General features: G+C 36.1%; 1 pseudogene; it reads right to left on the bottom strand.

Annotated features, from left to right (window-relative positions):
- Window positions 1-3,332: 3,332 nt before the first annotated feature.
- Window positions 3,333-4,625, bottom strand: LOC100012252 (nucleophosmin-like; annotated as a pseudogene).
- Window positions 4,626-11,468: the final 6,843 nt, after the last annotated feature.

Genomic DNA, 11,468 nt, shown 5'->3' with positions numbered 1-11,468 from the left:
CTTATCCCTATATTTGATCTTCCTATGTATTTTTGTTATATCTATTGCCTTCCTTTAATCTCACATTAAAAAAAGAAAATGAGATTAGTCTATCATGACCTGGTTTTGATAAAGCCATACTAGTTTTTTTTTGTAATTAGCATTTGCTTTTTAGCATATTCATTAACCTTCCTTATAGTCATATGCTATCCATGTTTTTACATGAATTGATGTCAATCTCACATAGTTTGTAGATTTTTTATTTTCTTCCTTTTTAAAAAAATGTGGCAACATTTGTCCCTTCCCAATTCAAGAGTAATTTTATTAGTTATCTTTGATTTTCATAAGATAATGAACAGTGGTTTAATAAAAATGTGTGATAATTCTTGGGAAACCAACTTAAAGTAGCAATGTGACCTGAAGGAGAGCCAGGAGGCACAATTCCAGGCCAGACAAACCATTGTGACCACCTTGTCCACCAACTTTTTCACTTTGTGGCAGAGGAATCCCATGCCCCTCCAATATCCCTAGGGAATAGTGGTATCCTTCACTAAGCCACCTCTTCTTCCAGTCTGGTGTCTAAGGGAACAACCCCTCTGCCAATAGTTTCTCCATTCTCTTTGTTGCCAACACTAACTACTGAGTAATTGCCATCTTGAATAAAGCTAAAGTCTTCTAAGAGGCAAAAATAAGAAATTAATTAAATTCTTAGGGGAATGGGGAGAAGGTGCAGCTATATAGAGGCATAGCAGTGACAAATGGACAGTTTAGAGGAAAGTGTGTTTGGAATGACCATCCCTCCCTGGAAACTCCTTAGCAAAGTCATCTTAAAAATATTTTTCAGATTTACTCCTTCTTTGCTTACAATATCTTATAACTTGTTGCTCAGGTGTATTTAACCTATAATTAGTGATTGCCAGTGATTCCCAACAATATGGATCATAACCTTGAACTACTGTCAACTATTGCCTGTGAATGGTCTTTTTAGGAAATCCAATGTCCAATCACCTCTCTCTCCTCTATTGTCTCACTGCTATTCAGATGTCACACACTGTCTGAATCTATTCCTGCCCATTTTTAGATATAATCACCAGCAGGGTATAAACCCTATGTGTGCTATAGAATCAACTGACGAAAGAACTTTAAAAATGGCAAGAACTTCCTGTGACCAGCTCTTTCCCCTTGGAACCTGATCTTGAAGGAGCATCAGCTTGGGACCTCAGACTGCTCTTGGATTTTCCCTTAAAACTACCATGAGGGTAAGTGAAAAAGGTTGACTCCCTTTCCTGGCTTTCCAGAGGTACTACCCTCCAGAGAGTTTCCTCTTCTTGGAGGAGGCCTCACAGCTAGAATCCTTGTTTAATTAACCTCTGGTCCCCCTTTGCAGGGGCCTCTGAAGTCCTGCCTGGTTCAGATCCAGCCAGAGTAATTATCTACTCTTTCTCATTTCCTTACTTTTACTCTTTCCCTCTATTTTATAAATAAATTGCTAAAAAGTCATCCTGACTTGAGTAATATAATTTTGGCAACCACACTCATATATTTAGTCCAACCTTTTCTTTTTAATCCTTACAGACAAGAATATATATGTATGCAAATATCAGATATATATCTATAAATTCATGACATGTATTACGTATATGTCCAACAAGCCTTTAATTATCAACATGCAACTTGTCTCTGCTTATCCCACTTCTGTCCTCACTAATACTTGTTTGAAACTTTCATTTTATAAAAGCTCCACCACTACCACATTTTTCCCTGGATATCTAACATTAAATTGTTTAGGTGAACTTGATCTTTAACAGATTTATGCCAATTTCCTAATGCAAACACTACTATCCAAGTAAAACTATATTTTAAGTAGGAAAAACTGAGAATCATGTTTTTTTTTTTAGTGTTGAAAAAATAAAGACTAGCAATCAATGTATCCTCAGTGACATCTGCAGAATACATTGAAAGAATTCAATCTAGTCATCTACATTGAAAACATAAAGTGGAATAAAATTCTAACTTCCCAGATATAATGTGATTAGAGATTCTCTATCAGTATATATCTCAGGTAGTGCAGATGACAATCAACAGTACACTGCTGCTCATTAAGTATGATCTTTTTTAAGCCTAATATTCTCCTCGTACAAGGGGCAGATAGGTGACTCAATGGATGGAACCCTGGGTCTGGATTCAGGAAGACTTGAAGTTCAAATCTAGCCTCAGATACTTATTATCTCTGTGACCCACTGCCTCAGTTTCCTCCATTATAAAAGGGGAAAATGATGCCATTTATCTCCCAAGGTTGCTGTGAGATTCAAAGAAGATACTATTTGTAAAGTGCTTGAACAGTGCCTGCCACATAATAGGTACCTGAGAAACACTTGTTTCTTTCCTTCTTTCTTTTCTTGCTTGTATTTATTTTTTTTATTAATTTATTTAGTCAATTTAGAACATCGTTCCTTGGTTACAAGAATCATATTCTATCCTACCCTACCCTCTCCCCACCCTTCCCATAGTCAACAGGCACAATTTCACTGGGTATTACATGTGTCCTTGATCAGAACCTATTTCCATGTTTTTGATGTTTGCATTAGGATGTTCCTTTAGAGTCTACATCCCCAGCCATATTCTCTCAACCCATGTATTCAAGCAGTTGTTTTACTTCTGTGTTTCTACTCCCACAGTTTTTCCTCAGAATGTGGATAGTGTTCTTTCTCTTATTTATTTTTTTTTTGTTTGATTTATCTAGTTGTGAGAGAGGAAGGTTCAGGTCTCCCACTAGTATAGTTTTTCTATCTATTTCATCCTTGAGCTCCACTAGTTTCTCCTTTAGAAATTTGGATGCTATGCCATTTGGTGCATACAGGTTGAATACTGATATTTCCTCATGGTCTATACTGCCTTTTATCAGGATGTAATTACCTTACCTATCTCTTTTAACTATATCTACTTTTACTTTGACTTTGTCAGATATCATGATTGTGACTCCTGCCTTCTTTTTAATCAGTTGATGCCCAATAGATTTGGTTCCATCCTCTTAATTTTGCCCTATGAGTGTCTACCTTCCTTATGTGTGTTTCTTGTAGATAGCATATGGTAGGTTTTTGGATTCTAATCCATTCAGCTATTCACTTGTGTTTTATGGGTGAGTTCATTCCATTCACATTCAGAGTTATGATTACCAGCTGTGTATTTCCCAGAATTTGGATTTCTACTCCTGAAGTCATGCCTTTTCTTCTTTCATTATTTCCTTCTACACCAATGTTTTGTTTTTAATCAGTCCCCTTAATTCCCACCCTTATTTTATTTCCCTTTCTACCCCACTCCCTTCTTAGTCCCCCCTAATTTTCTTTACAGTCTTCTTTTTTTTACTTTATTAAAATACTGAATTTATTTTACATGTATACTTTGTCTCCCCACCATTTCCATTTGTCTGACCACCACTACTACTATGCCCTATCATAACATTCCATACATACTTAAATGAAGCAAAGGGTAGAGTTCCATCTTTGAAAACTAAACAGGCATTTTGGACAACACATTCTTGGCAAAGTAATCTGGACAACATTTATCAGACATGATAGGGGAAAGTTCTCATTCTGCATTATAAAAAGGACAGTCAGATATCAACTGTTACAGAAATAAGATGGAAAATTTTAACAAACTGTTCAAACTTATTTTCTTAAAGAGATTTCCTCCACAGCCAGAGATCTTGAATAGCCTCCTGATCAGACATCCGGAAGCAATTCTTTACATAGTTGATGAATTTGCCTTCCACTTTGGGGAGGGAACCACCCTTTTCAATGCTTGCCTGCATTTTTGCTTTAATATCCTCTAGAGAAGTGGGTCCTTTGGGAGTCTTGGGAGTCTTATCCTGCTTTTTGAAGGAATCTTGACCCTTTGCTTTTGGTGTGGATGGCTTTGAAACTTTTCCATTCAGGTTTGATTTTTGTGCGTTTTTTGCTGCAGTATCACGAACAGATTTCTTCACTGGAGGGGTCTTTTCTTCACTTTCCTCATCTTCAAAGTCATCATCATCATCATCTTCATCATCTTCATCATCTTCTTCATCTTCTTCAGACAGTTTTACCTTTTTCTGTGGAACCTTGCTACCAACTCCAGGAGCAGATCATTTGCCACACGTGTTTAGGAGTTTCATATCATCTTCCTCTTCATCATCTGATTCTGCAACTTCCTCCAGTGCCACTAAGTGCTGGCCACTCACATGTACAGGCCCTTAACCACATTTTAACCACAAAACTACTGGTGGTGTAATCTCAAAGCCACCTAGAGAAACAGTAGGCTGAACAGACATTTTCAAAGATGCCAATGTTACTTTAATTGGATTTCCTTCATAGTTCAGTGGCTCTGCTTCAACAATATGCAATTCATCCTTTGCACCAGCCCCTAGACTCACAGTCCTCAATGACAACTGGTGCTCATTTTCATCATTATCTACCTTAAAATGATAATCTTTGTCAGTCTTTAGTTCACAACTGAAAAGGAAATTCTGGGACCGGAGGGGGCTCATATCCATTTCCATGGAGTCCTCCATTCTGAGCAGCGATATTAAGGAAAGCAGAGCAGGGTGGAGAGGAGAGCGATGAGAAGGATGGAGAGATTGAAACTGGCTCCCGAGGGGCTCTGCTCAGGAAGGAATCACACCGAGGCTACAGTCTTCTTAAACAACCCCAAAACCCTGTCTCTCCCTTGTACTGCTTTACTCCCCACCAGTCAATTTTTACCCTTCTACTTCCCTGTAGGGAACAAATCAATTCTCTGCCCCACTGGATTTGATTGTTCTTCCCTCTTTGAGTCAATTTCAATGCATGTAAGAGTTGAGTATTTCCTATCTCCAACCTCTTTACCCTTCCAGTGTACTGATGTTCTCCCCCCTCCCACCATGAGCTTCTTTGTGACATATAAATTTACCCTCTTTTCTTTTCCCATTTTTTAGTATCAACCTCTTTTTATCTCTAGGTGTATATATACACATATACACATATATTTGTATTTATGCATACATATATCTGTATACATATTTATGTCTTGGCGTTTCATCCTATACAGTTTGTCACTGTTCCCTCTATGTGTAATTCTTCTAGCTGCGCAAGTGATAATATGATTTTTAAGAGTTACCAATGACCTCTTTTCTTAAAGGGATACATATTATTTTAACTTATTGGGTCTCTTAAAAAAAGTGGGTGTTTTGGTTTTGTTTTTCTTTTTTCCCTCTTTCTTAATTACCATTTGATGATTCTTTTGAGTTCTGTGCTTGGGCAACAAATTTTCTGTTCAGGTCTGGTCTTTGCTTTACAAATGCTTGGCATTCTATTTTTTTAAATGACCGTACTTTCCCCTATAAGTATATATATATATATATATATATATATATATATATATATATATATATATATATATATATATATATATATATATATATATATATATATATATATATATATATATATATAAAACTATAAGTCAGTTTTGCTGGGTAGTTGATTCTTGGTTGTAGGCCTAGTTCCCTTGCTTTACATTCCATGCCTTTTGGTCCTTCTGTGTAGATTCAGCAATATCCGTGTTATCCTCACTGTGGTTCCATGGTATCTGAATGACTTCTTCTTAGCAGCTTGTAATATTTTTTTTCCTTGGTCTGATATTTCTTGAATTTGGCTATAACATTCTTGGGTGTTTTCAGCAGGGGATTAAGTATAGGAGGTGATCTGTGGATTCTTTCAATCTCCACTTGTCCCCTCTTATTCTAGAATATCGGGGAAGTATTCTTGGATAATTTTCTGTAGGATGATGTCCAGGCTTTTCCTTTTGTCATTGTCTTCTGGAAGAACAATGATTCTTAAGTTGTTGCTCCTGGAACAATTTTCTAAATCTTCTGTTTTGGGAATGAGATACTTCATATTTTCCTCAATTTTTTCATTCTTTTGATTTTGTTTTATAGTGTCCTGCTGCCTTGTGAAATGGCTTATTTCTAGTTGTTGTATTCTGGTTCTTAAAGACTGGATTTCATGCCAAATCATCCTTCTTCTGGTCTGATTTTCTGTGGAGTTCATCTTCCATCCTCTTTGCCTCATTTTTCATCTCCTTTGCCTCATCATTCATCTTCTTTGCCTCATTTTTAAGCTGGTTTATTTTGGCTTTCAAGACACTAATTTCTTGTTTTAGTTCAAGTGCCTCTATTTCCAGATGACTTATCTTGGTTTTTAAGTTCTTTTCCCAGTTGTCTTCAACCTTTCTTAATTGTGTTTTGAACTGTATTTTGAGTTCTTCCAGAGCCTGTTTCCAATTTGCTGGGGTTTCTGGTTTTTTGCTTGGTGTTCCCTCATCCTTCTCTGTTCCATTTGCTCTGTTTATTGCCTATATAGAAGCTGTCGATTGTAATTTCTTTTTTCTTTTTCTGTTGTTTGCTCATATTTACCCCTTCTTTATTCCCTGCAGTTGCTTGAGCTCTTGCTCTTCTCATTTTTTTTGTGGTTTTGGGCTTTTATTCCCACCTTCATCCTTGGAGTTTTTCAGTAAATCTCTCAGTGCAGTCTGTGGGGATGGGGTTTTAGAGCTTGAGCTTCCCTGCCCTCTGAAGGCTTTGATGGGATTAAGTCCAACTGGATTGCTGGATGTGCCCTGAGGCCAAAACCTCTGGAAGGGGGGTGGCAATATGGAGTGTCTCTGCTGTTGCAACTGCTGCTCACTCTGTGCTCTATGTTTCTTCTCTACCTGCTTCCCCACTGTCTATGTTGGACACTTTGAGCCTGGCACAGGTTTTCCTGCAAGGTACTCCCTCCAGACCAGTGTCTTTGCCTGCCCAGAGGTTCCAGATGCTGCTGGAGGCTTAGCTCTCTAGGTGGGGGTGGAGGGGTCCCAGGACCTTCCTTCTTCTTTTTCCTTAAACTGAAGTGTTCTCAAATTCTGGATTTGGGGGGTTGTACCTTTTAATATGAGTCCAGAAGGAGGATTCCTTGGATCTGTCTTGTTGTTAGGTTTGATTTTTCAATCCCCTGGGAGCATTTAGTTTGTAATCGGTAAGGAAGGGTTTTCAGAGGTCTGAATGTTTGCTGCCTCTATGTCATCATCTTGACTCCGCCTCTTCTTGCTTATATTTAGACTACAATGGCTATGAATCATAGGACACTATTAACTCAGGGAGGAAAAAATCAAAATTATTAGCAGCAAAAAAGCAATGGAAAGTTACATCAAAGATTCTAGTAGTAGTCAAAAAAAAAAAAAGATTCTAGTAGTAGTCAGCACCATAGCACCAATGATGGTGTATATGAACAGTGGCATATAAGGTATTTTCTAGGACACATCTACCTGGAAAAGGAGGTAGGTTAATAAAAAAGAAAGAATAAGGAACAAAAGATGGATGACTCAAGAGTACTACCATGACTATTAAAATATTTAAATAATCTAGCAAGTTAGATGGAATGTATGAAGGATTTTCAAAAAGATATGGATAATAATGAGAGTATTAAAAGGCATTCAAGATTTAATCTATGCTGCTTAGAGGTACATCTCATACTTCAGAATTCATGGATCTATTGAAGTTTGGAACAGGTAAGTGAGCCTTCTTAATAAAGGCTTTACTTATCCCTTCTTGTACTGGATATGATTGTTTTAAACAAGATATAATCTTTCTTTCCCATATTCCAGTCATGAGACCCATTCTACCAAATCTCACTGGTACTTTGGGATTCAATTTATATCAACATGGCAAGATTCATTTTATTTCTTGTCCATATTTATTGTTATATAGTCTTTGAAGACTATAAAAGACAAAAGAGTTGTATTTCCATAGTGTACTTTGAAGTCGTGTTCTCTTTTTGTATCTTTGAAAGGTTATTTTTTTTTCATTGTAAGTTATTTATTTAGTCAATTTAGAACATTATTCCTTGGTTACAAGAATAATATGTTTTCCCTCCCTACCCTAACCCCAACCTTCCCGTAGCTGACATGCAATTCCATTGGGTATTACATGTGTCCTTGATCAAAACCTATTTCAATGTTGTGGGTGTTTGCATTAGGATGTTCATTTAGAGTCTACATCCCCAATCATATCGCCTCGACCCATGTAATCAAGCAGTTGTTTTTCTTCTGTGTTTCTACTCCCACAGTTTTTACTCTGAATGTGGATAGTGTTTTTTTTTTCTCATAGATTCCTCCAAGTTGTTCAGCATCACTACATTGCCACTAATGGAGAACTCCATTACATTCCATTGTACCACAGTGTGTCAGTCTCTGTGTACAATGTTCTCCTGGTTCTGCTCCTTTTGCTCTTCATCAATTCCTGGACGTCATTCTCTTTCCTATGGAATTCCTCCAGTTTATTATTCCTTTGAACACAATAATATTCCAACACCAACATATACCACAATTTGTTCAGCCATTCCCCAATTGAAGGGCATCTCCTCATTTTCCATTTTTTTTTCCCACCACAAAGAGCACAGCTATGAATATTCTTGTACAACTCTTTTTCCTTATTATCTCTTTTGGGTATAAACTGAATTGTTATTTTTAAAGAGGATTCAAACAATTAATCAGCCAAGATTGATTTAGTACCTACAATGGTGTAGGCACTGTGGATTTTAGATTTACTCCACCCTGCTTAGTCTTTAGAATTCTATCAACCAGGAATGTATATACCACCACTTAAAGATTGAGTGTGGGGGAGGAAGGTCTATGACCTGCATGTGCTAACAAGTAACAAATCAGAAACTGACCCCCTGGGCTTTCCAAAGCCAAGTTTAAGCCACCAATGGTACATGTAGCACATGGGAAGTGATGTAAAGAACTGCCTTTATATTTTGCATCACTTCCTTTGAGAGGGACCTGGGCAGTGGAACTTGACTTGGAGGAGCTCAAGCATGAACCCTCAGACTGCTTCCCTTAGATGATCACATGATGAGTAATGAGGCTGACTCCCCTTTCCTTGGCTTTTTTCTGGAGGCACCAGCCTCTGAGGAGGCCCCTCATCTTGGAAAAGACTTCTTGGCTCAAAGCCAAGCTAGATTTAATCCTCTGCCCCCCCCCCCCTTACTTTGGCTGGGGCCTCTGAACTCCTGCCTGTTATCTCTCTCCCTTTCTCTCTTTTTTCTTCCTTAATATCTTCTCTCTATTGTAAATAAACCACCATAAAATTCCATTCTGACTTGAGTATTTCATTGGGATTTAGAATTTAAATCCCTTGCAACCAAATAAAAAATATATTCAGTCTCAACCATGAAAATTTACCCTTAACAGCACAAAGCTAGTTACTGAGAGATACAAGAGACAGAAATTAAATAGTTCTCCCCACTCCATCTCCAAGAGCTTATAATTAATTAAGAACAAACATTATCCAGGAATTGCCTGGATGTTTTAATTTTTTCATCTTATAACTTAGACATTTAAAAAATAAATATAATTACTCTTTTGCATTTTGTTTTTTTTCCCATTTTTTTTTAGACCAGGGAATTTTTTTTAGCCAACTTGAAATTTAAATATCAGGAAATTGGCTACAAAATAAACATAAAAACATAAAGAACATTAAAAAATGAATAACCTCTATAAAGTAGCTGCTATGTGAGTAACATTTTTAAATATTTTACTTTTTTTTATATCAGCAATTTTCCAGCAGGTTGGGCACATGTTATTTTTAAGAAAATGAAACAATGAAGCTATATGTTGCCTATTATTTTTTTTCCAAAATTGATGGGCCAAGAAGATTCAAGAGAAAAAAAATGGTTTCTTAAGAAATGTTGGACCAAAAGCATCTATAGCTGAGATCCATTGCTGCAATGAAAAGTAGTGACTGCTGCTATCGATTCTCTTGCTACATGGTAAATAAAAGTCCCAAATATTCCTAGCTGTAGTTCCTCTTTTAAAATTACAACCAGAAAGGAAATACCTGCTTTTCCTAAAAGAGGAAAATTTCCTTTTTTTTTCAAGAAAGGTATAACTTAAACTCTACCTATTCCATCAAAATATAGCCTGTTGTGACCTACTTTAAGCATAATTATTTATAATTCTAGTCATAACTGGTCTTTCAGATTGGCTCCCAGTAAAGTGACACACATGTCACAAATGCCCAGTAAAGGCATTACTCAAAACATTTTATTTGTTTTGTATATTAGAACATTCTGTTTTCTTTAATCAGGGTGATTTCAAGCCAGATATTGCAGACCAACTGATTGCAAGCCACTTCATGTTAACCAACATCAAACCTTTTCATTTACCAATTTGCCCATAGATATGGGCAACATCATCATTCAAATATCTTCTATTTATCCTCCTGTAACATTGAAAGGAAATGGGTGCCTAAATTCCCTCAAGATATGCATGAAATATGACCACTCCAAAAATAGGTCTGGTTTTCTTTCAATCATTTTGATTGATAACTAGAAAAAGTTAAATGTTTCTACATCTGCTATATTTGTGAATTAACCATAGCAAGTAGCCTTTATGTTTTAAATTCTATCATTTTTTTCTCATAGAAATGAGGATGTAATTATTCCAGTGAAGTTAATGATTTGAATTAACTAATCTTTAATTAGATGCTTTAAGAAAGAAAATAAAAATCACACTTCAGGGTATGAAATGGACATATATAACATTTAGGTTATTACTCACAACTGATTCTCAATTAACAAACATCACTTACACAAAGCAAATTCTAAATGTTGCTGGTCCTTTGTTTCTTTTCAACTCTCCAACCCCAATTGGTTGGCTATCAGGGTTAGAAGCTTAGTTTATTTTATTTTTTCTTCTTAAAAGCATTATACAAGAGGGTCAATGCAAAAATGTCTGACTGCCTTTACCAGTCTCCAAGTGAATATATCCTATATTGCCTCTATCCCTCTCTTTATATCCTAGATAATCCTTGAGGGATTTCTTTAATTTGTTTGATTATAATGCCCAGGCATAAAGAGACTATCTTCACGTTTAAGTTAATCTGACAGAAACTGACATCAATGGTTAAAGAAGAAAATTTCATCATTAGAAATAGCTCAAGTTTATTTTTTTTTATTTTCCTATCTGGTGATATTATCATACATGACAACAGTAAATATGTTATTATGCAACCCTAAAAGTCACAGTTACATATATCTAAAAGATAATTTAATTTATTCTTAATGGCTTGAATCACTCGCAGGGGTCAAAGGCATCTTTTACATCAACTTGCTTTCACAAATTAATGTTTTGAAGGAAATATAAAAGTCAAGTTGCTTGGGAGTACATTAAATTACATGCTAGTTAATGGTGTTAGAGAAATGGTTTAAAAATAAATTGCCCATAATACCTTTTAATAAAGGAGTTAAATGCATTTTTTTTTGTTCTCTGCTAAAAGCAGATGCCTATTTGGCACTGTTTGGAATCCCATTTGCCATGTATATTTTGATTAATACTATGCTGTGTAATCTGCACTACGTGGTCTAGGTTCAGTAACCTCACTGTAAAATAATGAGCCTTCAAGAATAAAAAATATGCTCACTATAAAGTTGCAT

The sequence above is a fragment of the Monodelphis domestica genome, chromosome 3 (genome assembly GCF_027887165.1).
Source record: "Monodelphis domestica isolate mMonDom1 chromosome 3, mMonDom1.pri, whole genome shotgun sequence".
Taxonomy (NCBI): Eukaryota; Metazoa; Chordata; class Mammalia; order Didelphimorphia; family Didelphidae; genus Monodelphis; species Monodelphis domestica.
This window is presented reverse-complemented; position numbering and strand designations above follow the sequence as displayed.